Below are 19,513 nucleotides of genomic sequence, written 5' to 3'. Positions count from 1 at the left end.
GGATATGGAATGTGGCAAAGAGCAGGAATAACGCAACTGAAAGATCTGTTTGTGGATGGGAAGTTCGCGAGTCTGGGAGCGCTGGCCGAGAAATATGGGTTGCCCCAAGGGAATGCATTCAGGTATATGCAACTGAGGGCTTTTGCGAGGCAACAGGTGAGGGAATTCCCGCAGCTCCCGACACAAGAGGTGCAGGACAGAGTGATCTCAAAGACATGGGTGGGGGATGGTAAGGTGTCAGATATATATAGGGAAATGAGGGACGAAGGGGAGACTATGGTAGATGAACTAAAAGGGAAATGGGAAGAAGAGCTGGGGGAGGAGATCGAGGAGGGGCTGTGGGCAGATGCCCTAAGCAGGGTAAACTCGTCATCCTCGTGTGCCAGGCTAAGCCTGATTCAGTTTAAGGTATTACACAGGGCACATATGACTGGAGCACGGCTCAGTAAATTTTTTGGGGTGGAGGATAGGTGTGCGAGGTGCTCGAGAAGCCCAGCGAATCATACCCATATGTTTTGGTCATGCTCGGCACTACAGGGGTTTTGGATGGGGGTGACAAAGGTGCTTTCAAAAGTAGTAGGAGTCCGGGTCGAACCAAGCTGGGGGTTGGCTATATTTGGGGTTGCACAAGAGCCGGGAGTGCAGGAGGCGAGAGAGGCCGATGTTTTGGCCTTTGCGTCCCTAGTAGCCCGGCGCAGGATATTGCTAATGTGGAAAGAAGCCAAGCCCCCGGGGGTGGAGACCTGGATAAATGACATGGCGGGGTTTATAAAGCTAGAGCGGATTAAGTTCGTCCTAAGGGGGTCGGCTCAAGGGTTCACCAGGCGGTGGCAACCGTTCGTCGAATACCTCGCAGCAAGATAGACGGAATGGGAAAAAGAAGGCAGCAGCAGCAGCCCAGGATGGGGGGGGGGGGGGGGGGGGGGGGGGAGGAGGAACCAGAAGGACTCTCAGGGTTGTTAATATATACTGTATAGTATGTATAGGTCGTTGCTACAGATAATTATATATTGGACTGTTAAATTATATTTTTGGAGAGTGTTACTTGTGAAAAGGCAGTTGCCAATTAGGGCTAGTTTTCATTTTTGTTATTTATTATTTATTCATTTTTTTTTGTTTGTTTATAAAATAGGTCATTGTTATTTGTGTTGTTATAATATTGTGTAAAGGATGCACAATGTACTGTGTTGGTTGACCAAAAATTTTCAATAAAATATTTAATTAAAAAAAAATACTGACCCTCTGACAGTGCAGCACTCCCTCAGTACTGACCCTCTGACAGTGCAGCACTCCCTCAGTACTGACCCTCTGACAGTGCAGCACTCCCTCAGTACTGACCCTCTCACAGTGCAGCACTCCCTCAGTACTGACCCTCTGATAGTGCAGCACTCGTTCAGGAATGACTCTCTGACAGTGCAGCACTCCCTCAGTACTGACCCTCTGACAGTGCAGCACTCCCTCGGAACTGACTCTCTGCCAGTGCAGCGCTCCCTCAGTACTGACCCTCTGACAGTGCAGCACTCCCTCAGTACTGACCCTCTGACAGTGCGGCACTACCTCAGTACTGACCCTCTGACACTGACAGTGCAGCACTCCCTCAGTACTGACCCTCTGACAGTGCGACACTCCCTCAGTACTGACCCTCTGACAGTGCAGCACTCCCTCAGTACTGACCCTCTGACAGTGCAGCACTCCCTCAGTACTGACCCTCTGACAGTGCAGCACTCCCTCAGTACTGACCCTCTGACAGTGCAGCACTCCCTCAGTACTGACCCTCTGACAGTGCAGCACTCCCTCAGTACTGACCCTCTGACAGTGCAGCACTCCCTCAGTGCTGACCCTCTGACAGTGCAGCACTCCCTCAGTACTGACCCTCTGATAGTGCAGCACTCGTTCAGTACTGACCCTCTGACAGTGCAGCATTCCCTCAGTACTGACTCTCTGACAGTGCAGCACTCCCTCAGTGCTGACCCTCTGACAGTGCAGCACTCCCTCAGTACTGACTCTCTGACAGTGCAGCACTCCCTCAGCACTTACCCTCTGACAGTGCAGCACTCCCTCGGAACTGACTCTCTGCCAGTGCAGCGCTCCCTCAGTACTGACCCTCTGACAGTGCAGCACTCCCTCAGTACTGACCCTCTGACAATGCGGCACTACCTCAGTACTGACCCTCTGACACTGACAGTGCAGCACTCCCTCAGTACTGACCCTCTGACAGTGCGACACTCCCTCAGTACTGACCCTCTGACAGTGCAGCACACCCTCAGTACTGACCCTCTGACAGTGCAGCACTCCCTCAGTACTGACTCTCTGACAGTGCAGCACTCCCTCAGTACTGACCCTCTGACAGTGCAGCACTCCCTCAGTACTGACCTCCTGAGAGTGCAGCATTCCCTCACTACTGACCCTCAGACAGTGCCACACTCCCTCAGTACTGACCCTCAGACAGTGCAGCACTCCCTCAGTACTGACCCTCCTCCGACAGTGCAACACTCCCTCAGTACTGACCCTCTGACAGGGCGGCACTCCCTCAGTACTGACCATCTAAAAGTACAGCACTCCCTCAGTACTGACCCTCTGACAGTGCGGTGCTGACCCTCTGACAGTGCAGCACTCGCTCAGTACTGACCCTCTGACAGTGCAGCACTCCCTCAGTACTGACCCTCGAACAGTACAGCGCTCCCTCAGTACTGACCCTCTGACAGTGCAGCACTCCCTCAGTACTGACCCTCTGACAGTGCAGCAGTCCCTCAGTACTGACCCTCTGGCAGTGCAGCACTCCCTCAGTACTGACCCTCTGACAGTGCAGCACTCCCTCAGAACTGACCCTCTGCCAGTGCAGCGCTCCCTCAGTACTAAACCTCCGACAGTGCAGCACTCCCTCAGTACTGACCCTCTGACAGTGCAGCAATCCCCCGATACTGACCCTCTGACAGTGCAGCACTCCCTCATTACTGACCCTCTGACAGTGCAGCACTCCCTCAGTACTGACCCTCTGACAGTGCAGCACTCCCTCAGAACTGACCCTCTGACAGTGCAGCACTCCCTCAGTGCTGACCCTCTGACAGTGCAGCACTCCCTCAGTACTGACCCTCTGATAGTGCAGCACTCGTTCAGTACTGACTCTCTGACAGTGCAGCACTCCCTCAGTACTGACCCTCTGACAGTGCAGCACTCCCTCGGAACTGACTCTCTGCCAGTGCAGCGCTCCCTCAGTACTGACCCTCTGACAGTGCAGCACTCCCTCAGTACTGACCCTCTGGCAGTGCGGCACTACCTCAGTACTGACCCTCTGACACTGACAGTGCAGCACTCCCTCAGTACTGACCCTCTGACAGTGCGACACTCCCTCAGTACTGACCCTCTGACAGTGCAGCACTCCCTCAGTACTGACCCTCTGACAGTGCAGCACTCCCTCAGTACTGACCCTCTGACAGTGCAGCACTCCCTCAGTACTGACCCTCTGACAGTGCAGCACTCCCTCAGTACTGACCTCCTGAGAGTGCAGCATTCCCTCACTACTGACCCTCAGACAGTGCCGCACTCCCTCAGTACTGACCCTCAGACAGTGCAGCACTCCCTCAGTACTGACCTTCCTCCGACAGTGCAACACTCCCTCAGTACTGACCCTCTGACAGGGCGGCACTCCCTCAGTACTGACCATCTAAAAGTACAGCACTCCCTCAGTACTGACCCTCTGACAGTGCGGTACTGACCCTCTGACAGTGCAGCACTCGCTCAGTACTGACCCTCTGACAGTGCAGCACTCCCTCAGTACTGACCCTCTAACAGTACAGCGCTCCCTCAGTACTGACCCTCTGACAGTGCAGCACTCCCTCAGTACTGACCCTCTGACAGTGCAGCAGTCCCTCAGTACTGACCCTCTGGCAGTGCAGCACTCCCTCAGTACTGACCCTCTGACAGTGCAGCACTCCCTCAGAACTGACCCTCTGCCAGTGCAGCGCTCCCTCAGTACTAAACCTCTGACAGTGCAGCACTCCCTCAGTACTGACCCTCTGACAGTGCGGCACTACCTCAGTACTGACACTCTGACACTGACAGTGCAGCACTCCCTCAGTACTGACCCTCTGACAGTGCGACACTCCCTCAGTACTGACCCTCTGACAGTGCCGCACTCCCTCAGTACTGACCCTCAGACAGTGCAGCACTCCCTCAGTACTGACCCTCCTCTGACAGTGCATCCCCCCCTCAGTACTGACCCTCTGACAGGGCGGCACTCCCTCAGTACTGACCATCTAACAGTACAGCACTCCCTCAGTACTGACCCTCTGACATTGCGGCACTCCCTCAGTACTGACTCTCTGACAGTGCAGCACTCTCTCAGTACTGACCTTCTGACAGTGGAACATTCCCTCAGTACTGACCCTCTGACAGTGCGGCACTCCCTCAGTACTGACCCTCTGACACTGACAGTACAGCAGCCCCTCAGTACTGACCCTCTGTCAGTGCAGCACTCCCTCAGTACTGACCATCTAACAGTACAGCACTCCCTCAGTACTGACCCTCTGACAGTGCGGCACTCCCTCAGTACTGACTCTCTGACAATGCAGCACTCTCTCAGTACTGACCTTCTGACAGTGCAACATTCCCTCAGTACTGACCCTCTGACAGTGCAGCACTCCGTCAGTACTGACCCTCTGACAGTGCAGCACTCCCTCAGTACTGACCCTCTGACAGTGCAGCACTCCCTCAGTACTGACCCGATGACAGTGCAGCACTCCCTCAGTGCTGACCCTCTGACAGTGCAGCACTCCCTCAGTACTGACCCTCTGATAGTGCAGCACTCGTTCAGTACTGACCCTCTGACAGTGCAGCATTCCCTCAGTACTGACTCTCTGACAGTGCAGCACTCCCTCAGTGCTGACCCTCTGACAGTGCAGCACTCCCTCAGTACTGACTCTCTGACAGTGCAGCACTCCCTCAGCACTTACCCTCTGACAGTGCAGCACTCCCTCGGAACTGACTCTCTGCCAGTGCAGCGCTCCCTCAGTACTGACCCTCTGACAGTGCAGCACTCCCTCAGTACTGACCCTCTGACAGTGCGGCACTACCTCAGTACTGACCCTCTGACACTGACAGTGCAGCACTCCCTCAGTACTGACCCTCTGACAGTGCGACACTCCCTCAGTACTGACCCTCTGACAGTGCAGCACTCCCTCAGTACTGACCCTCTGACAGTGCAGCACTCCCTCAGTACTGACTCTCTGACAGTGCAGCACTCCCTCAGTACTGACCCTCTGACAGTGCAGCACTCCCTCAGTACTGACCTCCTGAGAGTGCAGCATTCCCTCACTACTGACCCTCAGACAGTGCCACACTCCCTCAGTACTGACCCTCAGACAGTGCAGCACTCCCTCAGTACTGACCCTCCTCCGACAGTGCAACACTCCCTCAGTACTGACCCTCTGACAGGGCGGCACTCCCTCAGTACTGACCATCTAAAAGTACAGCACTCCCTCAGTACTGACCCTCTGACAGTGCGGTGCTGACCCTCTGACAGTGCAGCACTCGCTCAGTACTGACCCTCTGACAGTGCAGCACTCCCTCAGTACTGACCCTCTAACAGTACAGCGCTCCCTCAGTACTGACCCTCTGACAGTGCAGCACTCCCTCAGTACTGACCCTCTGACAGTGCAGCAGTCCCTCAGTACTGACCCTCTGGCAGTGCAGCACTCCCTCAGTACTGACCCTCTGACAGTGCAGCACTCCCTCAGAACTGACCCTCTGCCAGTGCAGCGCTCCCTCAGTACTAAACCTCCGACAGTGCAGCACTCCCTCAGTACTGACCCTCTGACAGTGCAGCAATCCCCCGATACTGACCCTCTGACAGTGCAGCACTCCCTCATTACTGACCCTCTGACAGTGCAGCACTCCCTCAGTACTGACCCTCTGACAGTGCAGCACTCCCTCAGTACTGACCCTCTGATAGTGCAGCACTCGTTCAGTACTGACTCTCTGACAGTGCAGCACTCCCTCAGTACTGACCCTCTGACAGTGCAGCACTCCCTCGGAACTGACTCTCTGCCAGTGCAGCGCTCCCTCAGTACTGACCCTCTGACAGTGCAGCACTCCCTCAGTACTGACCCTCTGGCAGTGCGGCACTACCTCAGTACTGACCCTCTGACACTGACAGTGCAGCACTCCCTCAGTACTGACCCTCTGACAGTGCGACACTCCCTCAGTACTGACCCTCTGACAGTGCAGCACTCCCTCAGTACTGACCCTCTGACAGTGCAGCACTCCCTCAGTACTGACCCTCTGACAGTGCAGCACTCCCTCAGTACTGACCCTCTGACAGTGCAGCACTCCCTCAGTACTGACCTCCTGAGAGTGCAGCATTCCCTCACTACTGACCCTCAGACAGTGCCGCACTCCCTCAGTACTGACCCTCAGACAGTGCAGCACTCCCTCAGTACTGACCTTCCTCCGACAGTGCAACACTCCCTCAGTACTGACCCTCTGACAGGGCGGCACTCCCTCAGTACTGACCATCTAAAAGTACAGCACTCCCTCAGTACTGACCCTCTGACAGTGCGGTACTGACCCTCTGACAGTGCAGCACTCGCTCAGTACTGACCCTCTGACAGTGCAGCACTCCCTCAGTACTGACCCTCTAACAGTACAGCGCTCCCTCAGTACTGACCCTCTGACAGTGCAGCACTCCCTCAGTACTGACCCTCTGACAGTGCAGCAGTCCCTCAGTACTGACCCTCTGGCAGTGCAGCACTCCCTCAGTACTGACCCTCTGACAGTGCAGCACTCCCTCAGAACTGACCCTCTGCCAGTGCAGCGCTCCCTCAGTACTAAACCTCTGACAGTGCAGCACTCCCTCAGTACTGACCCTCTGACAGTGCGGCACTACCTCAGTACTGACCCTCTGACACTGACAGTGCAGCACTCCCTCAGTACTGACCCTCTGACAGTGCGACACTCCCTCAGTACTGACCCTCTGACAGTGCCGCACTCCCTCAGTACTGACCCTCAGACAGTGCAGCACTCCCTCAGTACTGACCCTCCTCTGACAGTGCAACCCCCCCTCAGTAATGACCCTCTGACAGTGCGACACTCCCTCAGTACTGACCCTCTGACAGTGCCGCACTCCCTCAGTACTGACCCTCAGACAGTGCAGCACTCCCTCAGTACTGACCCTCCTCTGACAGTGCAACCCCCCCTCAGTACTGACCCTCTGACAGTGCAGCACTCCCTCAGTACTGACCCTCTGACATTGCGGCACTCCCTCAGTACTGACTCTCTGACAATGCAGCACTCTCTCAGTACTGACCTTCTGACAGTGCAACATTCCCTCAGTACTGACCCTCTGACAGTGCGGCACTCCCTCAGTACTGACCCTCTGACACTGACAGTACAGCAGTCCCTCAGTACTGACCCTCTGTCAGTGCAGCACTCCCTCAGTACTGACCATCTAACAGTACAGCACTCCCTCAGTACTGACCCTCTGACAGTGCGGCACTCCCTCAGTACTGACTCTCTGACAATGCAGCACTCTCTCAGTACTGACCTTCTGACAGTGCAGCACTCCCTCAGTACTGACCCTCTGACAGTGCAGCACTCCCTCATTACTGACCCTCTGACAGTGCAGCACTCCCTCAGTACTGACCCTCTGACAGTGCAGCACTCCCTCAGAACTGACCCTCTGACAGTGCAGCACTCCCTCAGTGCTGACCCTCTGACAGTGCAGCACTCCCTCAGTACTGACCCTCTGACAGTGCAGCACTCCCTCAGTACTGACCCTCTGACAGTGCAGCACTCCCTCAGTACTGACCCTCTGACAGTGCAGCATTCCCTCAGTACTGACCCTCTGACAGTGCAGCACTGCCTCAGTACTGACCTCCTGAGAGTGCAGCATTCCCTCACTACTGACCCTCAGACAGTGCCGCACTCCCTCAGTACTGACCCTCAGACAGTGCAGCACTCCCTCAGTACTGACCCTCCTCTGACAGTGCAACACTCCCTCAGTACTGACCCTCTGACAGTGCGGCACTCCCTCAGTACTGACCCTCTGACAGTGCAGCACTCCCCCAGTACTGACTCTCTGACAGTGCGGCACTCCCTCAGTACTGACCCTCTGACAGTGCAGCACTCCCTCAGTACTGACCCTCTGACAGTGCAGCATTCCCTCAGTACTGACCCTCTGACAGTGCAGCACTGCCTCAGTACTGACCTCCTGAGAGTGCAGCATTCCCTCACTACTGACCCTCAGACAGTGCCGCACTCCCTCAGTACTGACCCTCTGACAGTGCAGCACTCCGTCAGTACTGACCCTCTGACACTGACAGTGCAGCAGTCCCTCAGTACTGACCCTCTGACAGTGCAGCACTCCCTCAGTACTGACCCTCTGACAGTGCGGCACTCCCTCAGTACTGACTCTCTGACAATGCAGCACTCCCTCAGTACTGACCCTCTGACAATGCAGCACTCCGTCAGTACTGACCCTCTGACAGTGCAGCAATCCCCCGATACTGACCCTCTGACAGTGCAGCACTCATTCAGTACTGACCCTCTGACAGTGCAGCACTCCCTCAGCACTGACCCTCTGACAGTGCGGCACTACCTCAGTACTGACCCTCTGACAGTGCAGCACTCCCTCGGAACTGACTCTCTGCCAGTGCAGCGCTCCCTCAGTACTGACTCTCTGACAGTGCAGCACTCCCTCAGTACTGACCCTCTGACAGTGCGGCACTACCTCAGTACTGACCCTCTGACAGTGCAGCACTCCCTCAGTACTGACCCTCTGACAGTGCAGCACTCCCTCAGTACTGACCCTCTGACAGTGCAGCACTCCCTCAGTACTGACCCTCTGACAGTGCAGCACTCCCTCAGTACTGACCTCCTGAGAGTGCAGCGTTCCCTCACTACTGACCCTCAGACAGTGCCGCACTCCCTCAGTACTGACCCTCAGACAGTGCAGCACTCCCTCAGTACTGACCCTCCTCCGACAGTGCAACACTCCCTCAGTACTGACCCTCTGACAGGGCGGCACTCACTCAGTACTGACCATCTAAAAGTACAGCACTCCCTCAGTACTGACTCTCTGACAGTGCGGTACTGACCCTCTGACAGTGCAGCACTCGCTCAGTACTGACCCTCTGACAGTGCAGCACTCCCTCAGTACTGACCCTCTAACAGTACAGCGCTCCCTCAGTACTGACCCTCTGACAGTGCAGCACTCCCTCAGTACTGACCCTCTGACAGTGCAGCAGTCCCTCAGTACTGACACTCTGGCAGTGCAGCACTCCCTCAGTACTGACCCTCTGACAGTGCAGCACTCCCTCAGAACTGACCCTCTGCCAGTGCAGCGCTCCCTCAGTACTGACCCTCTGACAGTGCAGCACTCCCTCAGTACTGACTCTCTGACAGTGCAGCACTCCCTCAGTACTGACCCTCCTCTGACAGTGCAACACTCCCTCAGTACTGACCCTCTGACAGGGCGGCACTCCCTCAGTACTGACCATCTAACAGTACAGCACTCCCTCAGTACTGACACTCTGACAGTGCGGCACTCCCTCAGTACTGATTCTCTGACAATGCAGCACTCTCTCAGTACTGTCCTTCTGACAGTGCAACATTCCCTCAGTACTGACCCTCTGACAGTGCGACAATCTCTCAGTACTGACCCTCTGGCACTGACAGTGCAGCAGTCCCTCAGTACTGACCCTCTGTCAGTGCAGCACTCCCTCAGTACTGATCCTCTGACAGTGCAGCACTCCCTCAGTACTGACCCTCTGGCAGTGAGGCACTCCCTCAGTACTGACTCTCTGACAATGCAGCACTCTCTCAGTACTGTCCTTCTGACAGTGCAACATTCCCTCAGTACTGACCCTCTGACAGTGCGACAATCCCTCAGTACTGACCCTCTGGCACTGACAGTGCAGCAGTCCCTCAGTACTGACCCTCTGTCAGTGCAGCACTCCCTCAGTACTGATCCTCTGACAGTGCAGCTCTCCCTCAGTACTGACCCTCTGGCAGTGAGGCACTCCCTCAGTACTAACCCTCTGACAGTGCAGCACTCCCTCAGTACTGACCCTCTGACAGTGCAGCATTCCCTCAGTACTGGCCCTCTGACAGTTCGGCACTCCCTCAGTACTGACCCTCTGGCAGTGCAGCACTCCCTCAGTACTGACCCTCTGACAGTGCGACACTCCCTCAGTACTGACCCTCTGACAGTGCAGCACTCCCTCAGTACTGACTCTCTGACAGTGCAGCACTCCCTCAGTACTGACCCTCTGACAGTGCAGCACTTGCTCAGTACTGACACTCTGACAGTGCCGCAATCCCTCAGTACTGACCCTCTGACAGTGCAGCACTCCCTCAGTATTGACCCTCTAACAGTACAGCACTCCCTCAGTTCTGACCCTCTGACAGTGCAGCACTCCCTCTGTACTGACCCGCTGACAGTGCGGCACTCCCTCAGTACTGACCCTCTGACAGTGCAGCACTCCCTCAGAACTGACCCTCTGACAGTGCAGCACTCCCTCAGTGCTGACCCTCTGACAGTGCAGCACTCCCTCAGTACTGACCCTCTGATAGTGCAGCACTCGTTCAGTACTGACCCTCTGACAGTGCAGCACTCCCTCAGTACTGACCCTCTGACAGTGCAGCACTCCCTCGGAACTGACTCTCTGCCAGTGCAGCGCTCCCTCAGTACTGACCCTCTGACAGTGCAGCACTCCCTCAGTACTGACCCTCTGACAGTGCGGCACTACCTCAGTACTGACCCTCTGACACTGACAGTGCAGCACTCCCTCAGTACTGACCCTCTGACAGTGCGACACTCCCTCAGTACTGACCCTCTGACAGTGCAGCACTCCCTCAGTACTGACCCTCTGACAGTGCAGCACTCCCTCAGTACTGACCCTCTGACAGTGCAGCACTCCCTCAGTACTTACCCTCTGACAGTGCAGCACTCCCTCAGTACTGACCTCCTGAGAGTGCAGCGTTCCCTCACTACTGACCCTCAGACAGTGCAGCACTCCCTCAGTACTGACCCTCTGACAGTGCAGCACTCCCTCAGTACTGACCCTCAGACAGTGCAGCACTCCCTCAGTACTGACCCTCCTCTGACAGTGCAACACTCCCTCAGTACTGACCCTCTGACAGGGCGGCACTCCCTCAGTACTGACCATCTAAAAGTACAGCACTCCCTCAGTACTGACTCTCTGACAGTGCGGTACTGACCCTCTGACAGTGCAGCACTCGCTCAGTACTGACCCTCTGACAGTGCAGCACTCCCTCAGTACTGACCCTCTAACAGTACAGCGCTACCTCAGTACTGACCCTCTGACAGTGCAGCACTCCCTCAGTACTGACCCTCTGACAGTGCAGCAGTAACTCAGTACTGACCCTCTGGCAGTGCAGCACTCCCTCAGTACTGACCCTCTGACAGTGCAGCACTCCCTCAGAACTGACCCTCTGCCAGTGCAGCGCTCCCTCAGTACTAATCCTCTGACAGTGCAGCACTCCCTCAGTACTGACCCTCTGACAGTGCAGCACTCCCTCAGTACTGACTCTCTGACAGTGCAGCACTCCCTCAGTACTGACCCTCCTCTGACAGTGCAACACTCCCTCAGTACTGACCCTCTGACAGGGCGGCACTCCCTCAGTACTGACCATCTAACAGTACAGCACTCCCTCAGTACTGACACTCTGACAGTGCGGCACTCCCTCAGTACTGACTCTCTGACAATGCAGCACTCTCTCAGTACTGTCCTTCTGACAGTGCAACATTCCCTCAGTACTGACCCTCTGACAGTGCGGCACTCCCTCAGTACTGACCCTCTGACACTGACAGTGCAGCAGTCCATCAGTACTGACCCTCTGTCAGTGCAGCACTCCCTCAGGACTGATCCTCTGACAGTGCAGCACTCCCTCAGTACTGACCCTCTGGCAGTGAGGCACTCCCTCAGTACTAACCCTCTGACAGTGCAGCACTCCCTCAGTACTGACCCTCTGACAGTGCGGCACTCCCTCATTACTGACCCTCTGACAGTGCAGCACTCCCTCAGTACTGACCCTCTGACAGTGCAGCACTCCCTCAGAACTGACCCTCTGACAGTGCAGCACTCCCTCAGTGCTGACCCTCTGACAGTGCAGCACTCCCTCAGTACTGACCCTCTGATAGTGCAGCACTCGTTCAGTACTGACTCTCTGACAGTGCAGCACTCCCTCAGTACTGACCCTCTGACAGTGCAGCACTCCCTCGGAACTGACTCTCTGCCAGTGCAGCGCTCCCTCAGTACTGACCCTCTGACAGTGCAGCACTCCCTCAGTACTGACCCTCTGGCAGTGCGGCACTACCTCAGTACTGACCCTCTGACACTGACAGTGCAGCACTCCCTCAGTACTGACCCTCTGACAGTGCGACACTCCCTCAGTACTGACCCTCTGACAGTGCAGCACTCCCTCAGTACTGACCCTCTGACAGTGCAGCACTCCCTCAGTACTGACCCTCTGACAGTGCAGCACTCCCTCAGTACTGACCCTCTGACAGTGCAGCACTCCCTCAGTACTGACCTCCTGAGACTGCAGCATTCCCTCACTACTGACCCTCAGACAGTGCCGCACTCCCTCAGTACTGACCCTCAGACAGTGCAGCACTCCCTCAGTACTGACCTTCCTCCGACAGTGCAACACTCCCTCAGTACTGACCCTCTGACAGGGCGGCACTCCCTCAGTACTGACCATCTAAAAGTACAGCACTCCCTCAGTACTGACCCTCTGACAGTGCGGTACTGACCCTCTGACAGTGCAGCACTCGCTCAGTACTGACCCTCTGACAGTGCAGCACTCCCTCAGTACTGACCCTCTAACAGTACAGCGCTCCCTCAGTACTGACCCTCTGACAGTGCAGCACTCCCTCAGTACTGACCCTCTGACAGTGCAGCAGTCCCTCAGTACTGACCCTCTGGCAGTGCAGCACTCCCTCAGTACTGACCCTCTGACAGTGCAGCACTCCCTCAGAACTGACCCTCTGCCAGTGCAGCGCTCCCTCAGTACTAAACCTCTGACAGTGCAGCACTCCCTCAGTACTGACCCTCTGACAGTGCGGCACTACCTCAGTACTGACCCTCTGACACTGACAGTGCAGCACTCCCTCAGTACTGACCCTCTGACAGTGCGACACTCCCTCAGTACTGACCCTCTGACAGTGCCGCACTCCCTCAGTACTGACCCTCAGACAGTGCAGCACTCCCTCAGTACTGACCCTCCTCTGACAGTGCAACCCCCCCTCAGTACTGACCCTCTGACAGGGCGGCACTCCCTCAGTACTGACCATCTAACAGTACAGCACTCCCTCAGTACTGACCCTCTGACATTGCGGCACTCCCTCAGTACTGACTCCCTGACAGTGCAGCACTCTCTCAGTACTGACCTTCTGACAGTGCAACATTCCCTCAGTACTGACCCTCTGACAGTGCGGCACTCCCTCAGTACTGACCCTCTGACACTGACAGTACAGCAGTCCCTCAGTACTGACCCTCTGTCAGTGCAGCACTCCCTCAGTACTGACCATCTAACAGTACAGCACTCCCTCAGTACTGACCCTCTGACAGTGCGGCACTCCCTCAGTACTGACTCTCTGACAATGAAGCACTCTCTCAGTACTGACCTTCTGACAGTGCAACATTCCCTCAGTACTGACCCTCTGACAGTGCAGCACTCCGTCAGTACTGACCCTCTGACAGTGCAGCACTCCCTCAGTACTGACCCTCTGACAGTGCAGCACTCCCTCAGTACTGACCCTCTGACAGTGCAGCACTCCCTCAGTGCTGACCCTCTGACAGTGCAGCACTCCCTCAGTACTGACCCTCTGATAGTGCAGCACTCGTTCAGTACTGACCCTCTGACAGTGCAGCATTCCCTCAGTACTGACTCTCTGACAGTGCAGCACTCCCTCAGTGCTGACCCTCTGACAGTGCAGCACTCCCTCAGTACTGACTCTCTGACAGTGCAGCACTCCCTCAGCACTTACCCTCTGACAGTGCAGCACTCCCTCGGAACTGACTCTCTGCCAGTGCAGCGCTCCCTCAGTACTGACCCTCTGACAGTGCAGCACTCCCTCAGTACTGACCCTCTGACAGTGCGGCACTACCTCTGTACTGACCCTCTGACACTGACAGTGCAGCACTCCCTCAGTACTGACCCTCTGACAGTGCGACACTCCCTCAGTACTGACCCTCTGACAGTGCAGCACTCCCTCAGTACTGACCCTCTGACAGTGCAGCACTCCCTCAGTACTGACCTCCTGAGAGTGCAGCATTCCCTCACTACTGACCCTCAGACAGTGCCACACTCCCTCAGTACTGACCCTCAGACAGTGCAGCACTCCCTCAGTACTGACCCTCCTCCGACAGTGCAACACTCCCTCAGTACTGACCCTCTGACAGGGCGGCACTCCCTCAGTACTGACCATCTAAAAGTACAGCACTCCCTCAGTACTGACCCTCTGACAGTGCGGTGCTGACCCTCTGACAGTGCAGCACTCGCTCAGTACTGACCCTCTGACAGTGCAGCACTCCCTCAGTACTGACCCTCTAACAGTACAGCGCTCCCTCAGTACTGACCCTCTGACAGTGCAGCACTCCCTCAGTACTGACCCTCTGACAGTGCAGCAGTCCCTCAGTACTGACCCTCTGTCAGTGCAGCACTCCCTCAGTACTGACCCTCTGACAGTGCAGCACTCCCTCAGAACTGACCCTCTGCCAGTGCAGCGCTCCCTCAGTACTAAATCTCCGACAGTGCAGCACTCCCTCAGTACTGACCCTCTGACAGTGCAGCAATCCCCCGATACTGACCCTCTGACAGTGCAGCACTCCCTCATTACTGACCCTCTGACAGTGCAGCACTCCCTCAGTACTGACCCTCTGACAGTGCAGCACTCCCTCAGTACTGACCCTCTGATAGTGCAGCACTCGTTCAGTACTGACTCTCTGACAGTGCAGCACTCCCTCAGTACTGACCCTCTGACAGTGCAGCACTCCCTCGGAACTGACTCTCTGCCAGTGCAGCGCTCCCTCAGTACTGACCCTCTGACAGTGCAGCACTCCCTCAGTACTGACCCTCTGGCAGTGCGGCACTACCTCAGTACTGACCCTCTGACACTGACAGTGCAGCACTCCCTCAGTACTGACCCTCTGACAGTGCGACACTCCCTCAGTACTGACCCTCTGACAGTGCAGCACTCCCTCAGTACTGACCCTCTGACAGTGCAGCACTCCCTCAGTACTGACCCTCTGACAGTGCAGCACTCCCTCAGTACTGACCCTCTGACAGTGCAGCACTCCCTCAGTACTGACCTCCTGAGAGTGCAGCATTCCCTCACTACTGACCCTCAGACAGTGCCGCACTCCCTCAGTACTGACCCTCAGACAGTGCAGCACTCCCTCAGTACTGACCTTCCTCCGACAGTGCAACACTCCCTCAGTACTGACCCTCTGACAGGGCGGCACTCCCTCAGTACTGACCATCTAAAAGTACAGCACTCCCTCAGTACTGACCCTCTGACAGTGCGGTACTGACCCTCTGACAGTGCAGCACTCGCTCAGTACTGACCCTCTGACAGTGCAGCACTCCCTCAGTACTGACCCTCTAACAGTACAGCGCTCCCTCAGTACTGACCCTCTGACAGTGCAGCACTCCCTCAGTACTGACCCTCTGACAGTGCAGCAGTCCCTCAGTACTGACCCTCTGGCAGTGCAGCACTCCCTCAGTACTGACCCTCTGACAGTGCAGCACTCCCTCAGAACTGACCCTCTGCCAGTGCAGCGCTCCCTCAGTACTAAACCTCTGACAGTGCAGCACTCCCTCAGTACGGCTCTGACAGTGCGGCACTACCTCAGTACTGACCCTCTGACACTGACAGTGCAGCACTCCCTCAGTACTGACCCTCTGACAGTGCGACACTCCCTCAGTACTGACCCTCTGACAGTGCCGCACTCCTTCAGTACTGACCCTCAGACAGTGCAGCACTCCCTCAGTACTGACCCTCCTCTGACAGTGCAACCCCCCCTCAGTACTGACCCTCTGACAGTGCGACACTCCCTCAGTACTGACCCTCTGACAGTGCCGCACTCCCTCAGTACTGACCCTCAGACAGTGCAGCACTCCCTCAGTACTGACCCTCCTCTGACAGTGCAACCCCCCCTCAGTACTGACCCTCTGACAGTGCAGCACTCTCTCAGTACTGACCTTCTGACAGTGCAACATTCCCTCAGTACTGACCCTCTGACAGTGCGGCACTCCCTCAGTACTGACCCTCTGACACTGACAGTACAGCAGTCCCTCAGTACTGACCCTCTGTCAGTGCAGCACTCCCTCAGTACTGACCATCTAACAGTACAGCACTCCCTCAGTACTGACCCTCTGACAGTGCGGCACTCCCTCAGTACTGACTCTCTGACAATGCAGCACTCTCTCAGTACTGACCTTCTGACAGTGCAACATTCCCTCAGTACTGACCCTCTGACAGTGCAGCACTCCGTCAGTACTGACCCTCTGACAGTGCAGCAATCCCCCGGTACTGACCCTCTGACAGTGCAGCACTCCCTCATTACTGACCCTCTGACAGTGCAGCACTCCCTCAGTACTGACCCTATGACAGTGCAGCACTCCCTCAGAACTGACCCTCTGACAGTGCAGCACTCCCTCAGTGCTGACCCTCTGACAGTGCAGCACTCCCTCAGTACTGACCCTCTGACAGTGCAGCACTCCCTCAGTACTGACCCTCTGACAGTGCAGCACTCCCTCAGTACTGACCCTCTGACAGTGCAGCATTCCCTCAGTACTGACCCTCTGACAGTGCAGCACTGCCTCAGTACTGACCTCCTGAGAGTGCAGCATTCCCTCACTACTGACCCTCAGACAGTGCCGCACTCCCTCAGTACTGACCCTCAGACAGTGCAGCACTCCCTCAGTACTGACCCTCCTCTGACAGTGCAACACTCCCTCAGTACTGACCCTCTGACAGTGCGGCACTCCCTCAGTACTGACCCTCTGACACTGACAGTGCAGCAGTCCCTCAGTACTGACCCTCTGTCAGTGCAGCACTCCCTCAGTACTGACCATCTAACAGTACAGCACTCACTCAGTACTGACCCTCTGACAGTGCGGCACTCCCTCAGTACTGACTCTCTGACAATGCGGCACTCCCTCAGTACTGACCTTCTGACAGTGCAACATTCCCTCAGTACTGACCCTCTGACAGTGCAGCACTCCGTCAGTACTGACCCTCTGACAGTGCAGCAATCCCCCGATACTGACCCTCTGACAGTGCAGCACTCCCTCATTACTGACCCTCTGACAGTGCAGCACTCCCTCAGTACTGACCCTCTGACAGTGCAGCACTCCCTCAGAACTGACCCTCTGACAGTGCAGCACTCCCTCAGTGCTGACCCTCTGACAGTGCAGCACTCCCTCAGTACTGACCCTCTGATAGTGCAGCACTCATTCAGTACTGACCCTCTGACAGTGCAGCACTCCCTCAGTACTGACCCTCTGACAGTGCAGCACTCCCTCGGAACTGACTCTCTGCCAGTGCAGCGCTCCCTCAGTACTGACCCTCTGACAGTGCAGCACTCCCTCAGTACTGACCCTCTGACAGTGCGGCACTACCTCAGTACTGACCCTCTGACACTGACAGTGCAGCACTCCCTCAGTACTGACCCTCTGACAGTGCGACACTCCCTCAGTACTGACCCTCTGACAGTGCAGCACTCCCTCAGTACTGACCCTCTGACAGTGCAGCACTCCCTCAGTACTGACCCTCTGACAGTGCAGCACTCCCTCAGTACTGACCCTCTGACAGTGCAGCACTCCCTCAGTACTGACCTCCTGAGAGTGCAGCGTTCCCTCACTACTGACCCTCAGACAGTGCCGCACTCCCTCAGTACTGACCCTCAGACAGTGCAGCACTCCCTCAGTACTGACCCTCCTCCGACAGTGCAACACTCCCTCAGTACTGACCCTCTGACAGGGCGGCACTCACTCAGTACTGACCATCTAAAAGTACAGCACTCCCTCAGTACTGACTCTCTGACAGTGCGGTACTGACCCTCTGACAGTGCAGCACTCGCTCAGTACTGACCCTCTGACAGTGCAGCACTCCCTCAGTACTGACCCTCTAACAGTACAGCGCTCCCTCAGTACTGACCCTCTGACAGTGCAGCACTCCCTCAGTACTGACCCTCTGACAGTGCAGCAGTCCCTCAGTACTGACCCTCTGGCAGTGCAGCACTCCCTCAGTACTGACCCTCTGACAGTGCAGCACTCCCTCAGAACTGACCCTCTGCCAGTGCAGCGCTCCCTCAGTACTAAACCTCTGACAGTGCAGCACTCCCTCAGTACGGCTCTGACAGTGCGGCACTACCTCAGTACTGACCCTCTGACACTGACAGTGCAGCACTCCCTCAGTACTGACCCTCTGACAGTGCGACACTCCCTCAGTACTGACCCTCTGACAGTGCCGCACTCCTTCAGTACTGACCCTCAGACAGTGCAGCACTCCCTCAGTACTGACCCTCCTCTGACAGTGCAACCCCCCCTCAGTACTGACCCTCTGACAGTGCGACACTCCCTCAGTACTGACCCTCTGACAGTGCCGCACTCCCTCAGTACTGACCCTCAGACAGTGCAGCACTCCCTCAGTACTGACCCTCCTCTGACAGTGCAACCCCCCCTCAGTACTGACCCTCTGACAGTGCAGCACTCTCTCAGTACTGACCTTCTGACAGTGCAACATTCCCTCAGTACTGACCCTCTGACAGTGCGGCACTCCCTCAGTACTGACCCTCTGACACTGACAGTACAGCAGTCCCTCAGTACTGACCCTCTGTCAGTGCAGCACTCCCTCAGTACTGACCATCTAACAGTACAGCACTCCCTCAGTACTGACCCTCTGACAGTGCGGCACTCCCTCAGTACTGACTCTCTGACAATGCAGCACTCTCTCAGTACTGACCTTCTGACAGTGCAACATTCCCTCAGTACTGACCCTCTGACAGTGCAGCACTCCGTCAGTACTGACCCTCTGACAGTGCAGCAATCCCCCGGTACTGACCCTCTGACAGTGCAGCACTCCCTCATTACTGACCCTCTGACAGTGCAGCACTCCCTCAGTACTGACCCTATGACAGTGCAGCACTCCCTCAGAACTGACCCTCTGACAGTGCAGCACTCCCTCAGTGCTGACCCTCTGACAGTGCAGCACTCCCTCAGTACTGACCCTCTGACAGTGCAGCACTCCCTCAGTACTGACCCTCTGACAGTGCAGCACTCCCTCAGTACTGACCCTCTGACAGTGCAGCATTCCCTCAGTACTGACCCTCTGACAGTGCAGCACTGCCTCAGTACTGACCTCCTGAGAGTGCAGCATTCCCTCACTACTGACCCTCAGACAGTGCCGCACTCCCTCAGTACTGACCCTCAGACAGTGCAGCACTCCCTCAGTACTGACCCTCCTCTGACAGTGCAACACTCC

At 56.3% G+C, this 19,513-nt stretch overlaps 1 protein-coding gene across 1 annotated transcript in view; it reads right to left on the bottom strand.

Annotated features, from left to right (window-relative positions):
- Positions 1-19,513, bottom strand: part of LOC140392155 (rho-related GTP-binding protein RhoG-like) — a 245,591-nt gene that overhangs the window by 116,812 nt on the left and 109,266 nt on the right. The gene's annotated exons all lie outside the window — the stretch shown is intronic.

This window comes from Scyliorhinus torazame, chromosome 15, assembly GCF_047496885.1.
Source record: "Scyliorhinus torazame isolate Kashiwa2021f chromosome 15, sScyTor2.1, whole genome shotgun sequence".
Classification (NCBI taxonomy): Eukaryota; Metazoa; Chordata; class Chondrichthyes; order Carcharhiniformes; family Scyliorhinidae; genus Scyliorhinus; species Scyliorhinus torazame.
This window is presented reverse-complemented; position numbering and strand designations above follow the sequence as displayed.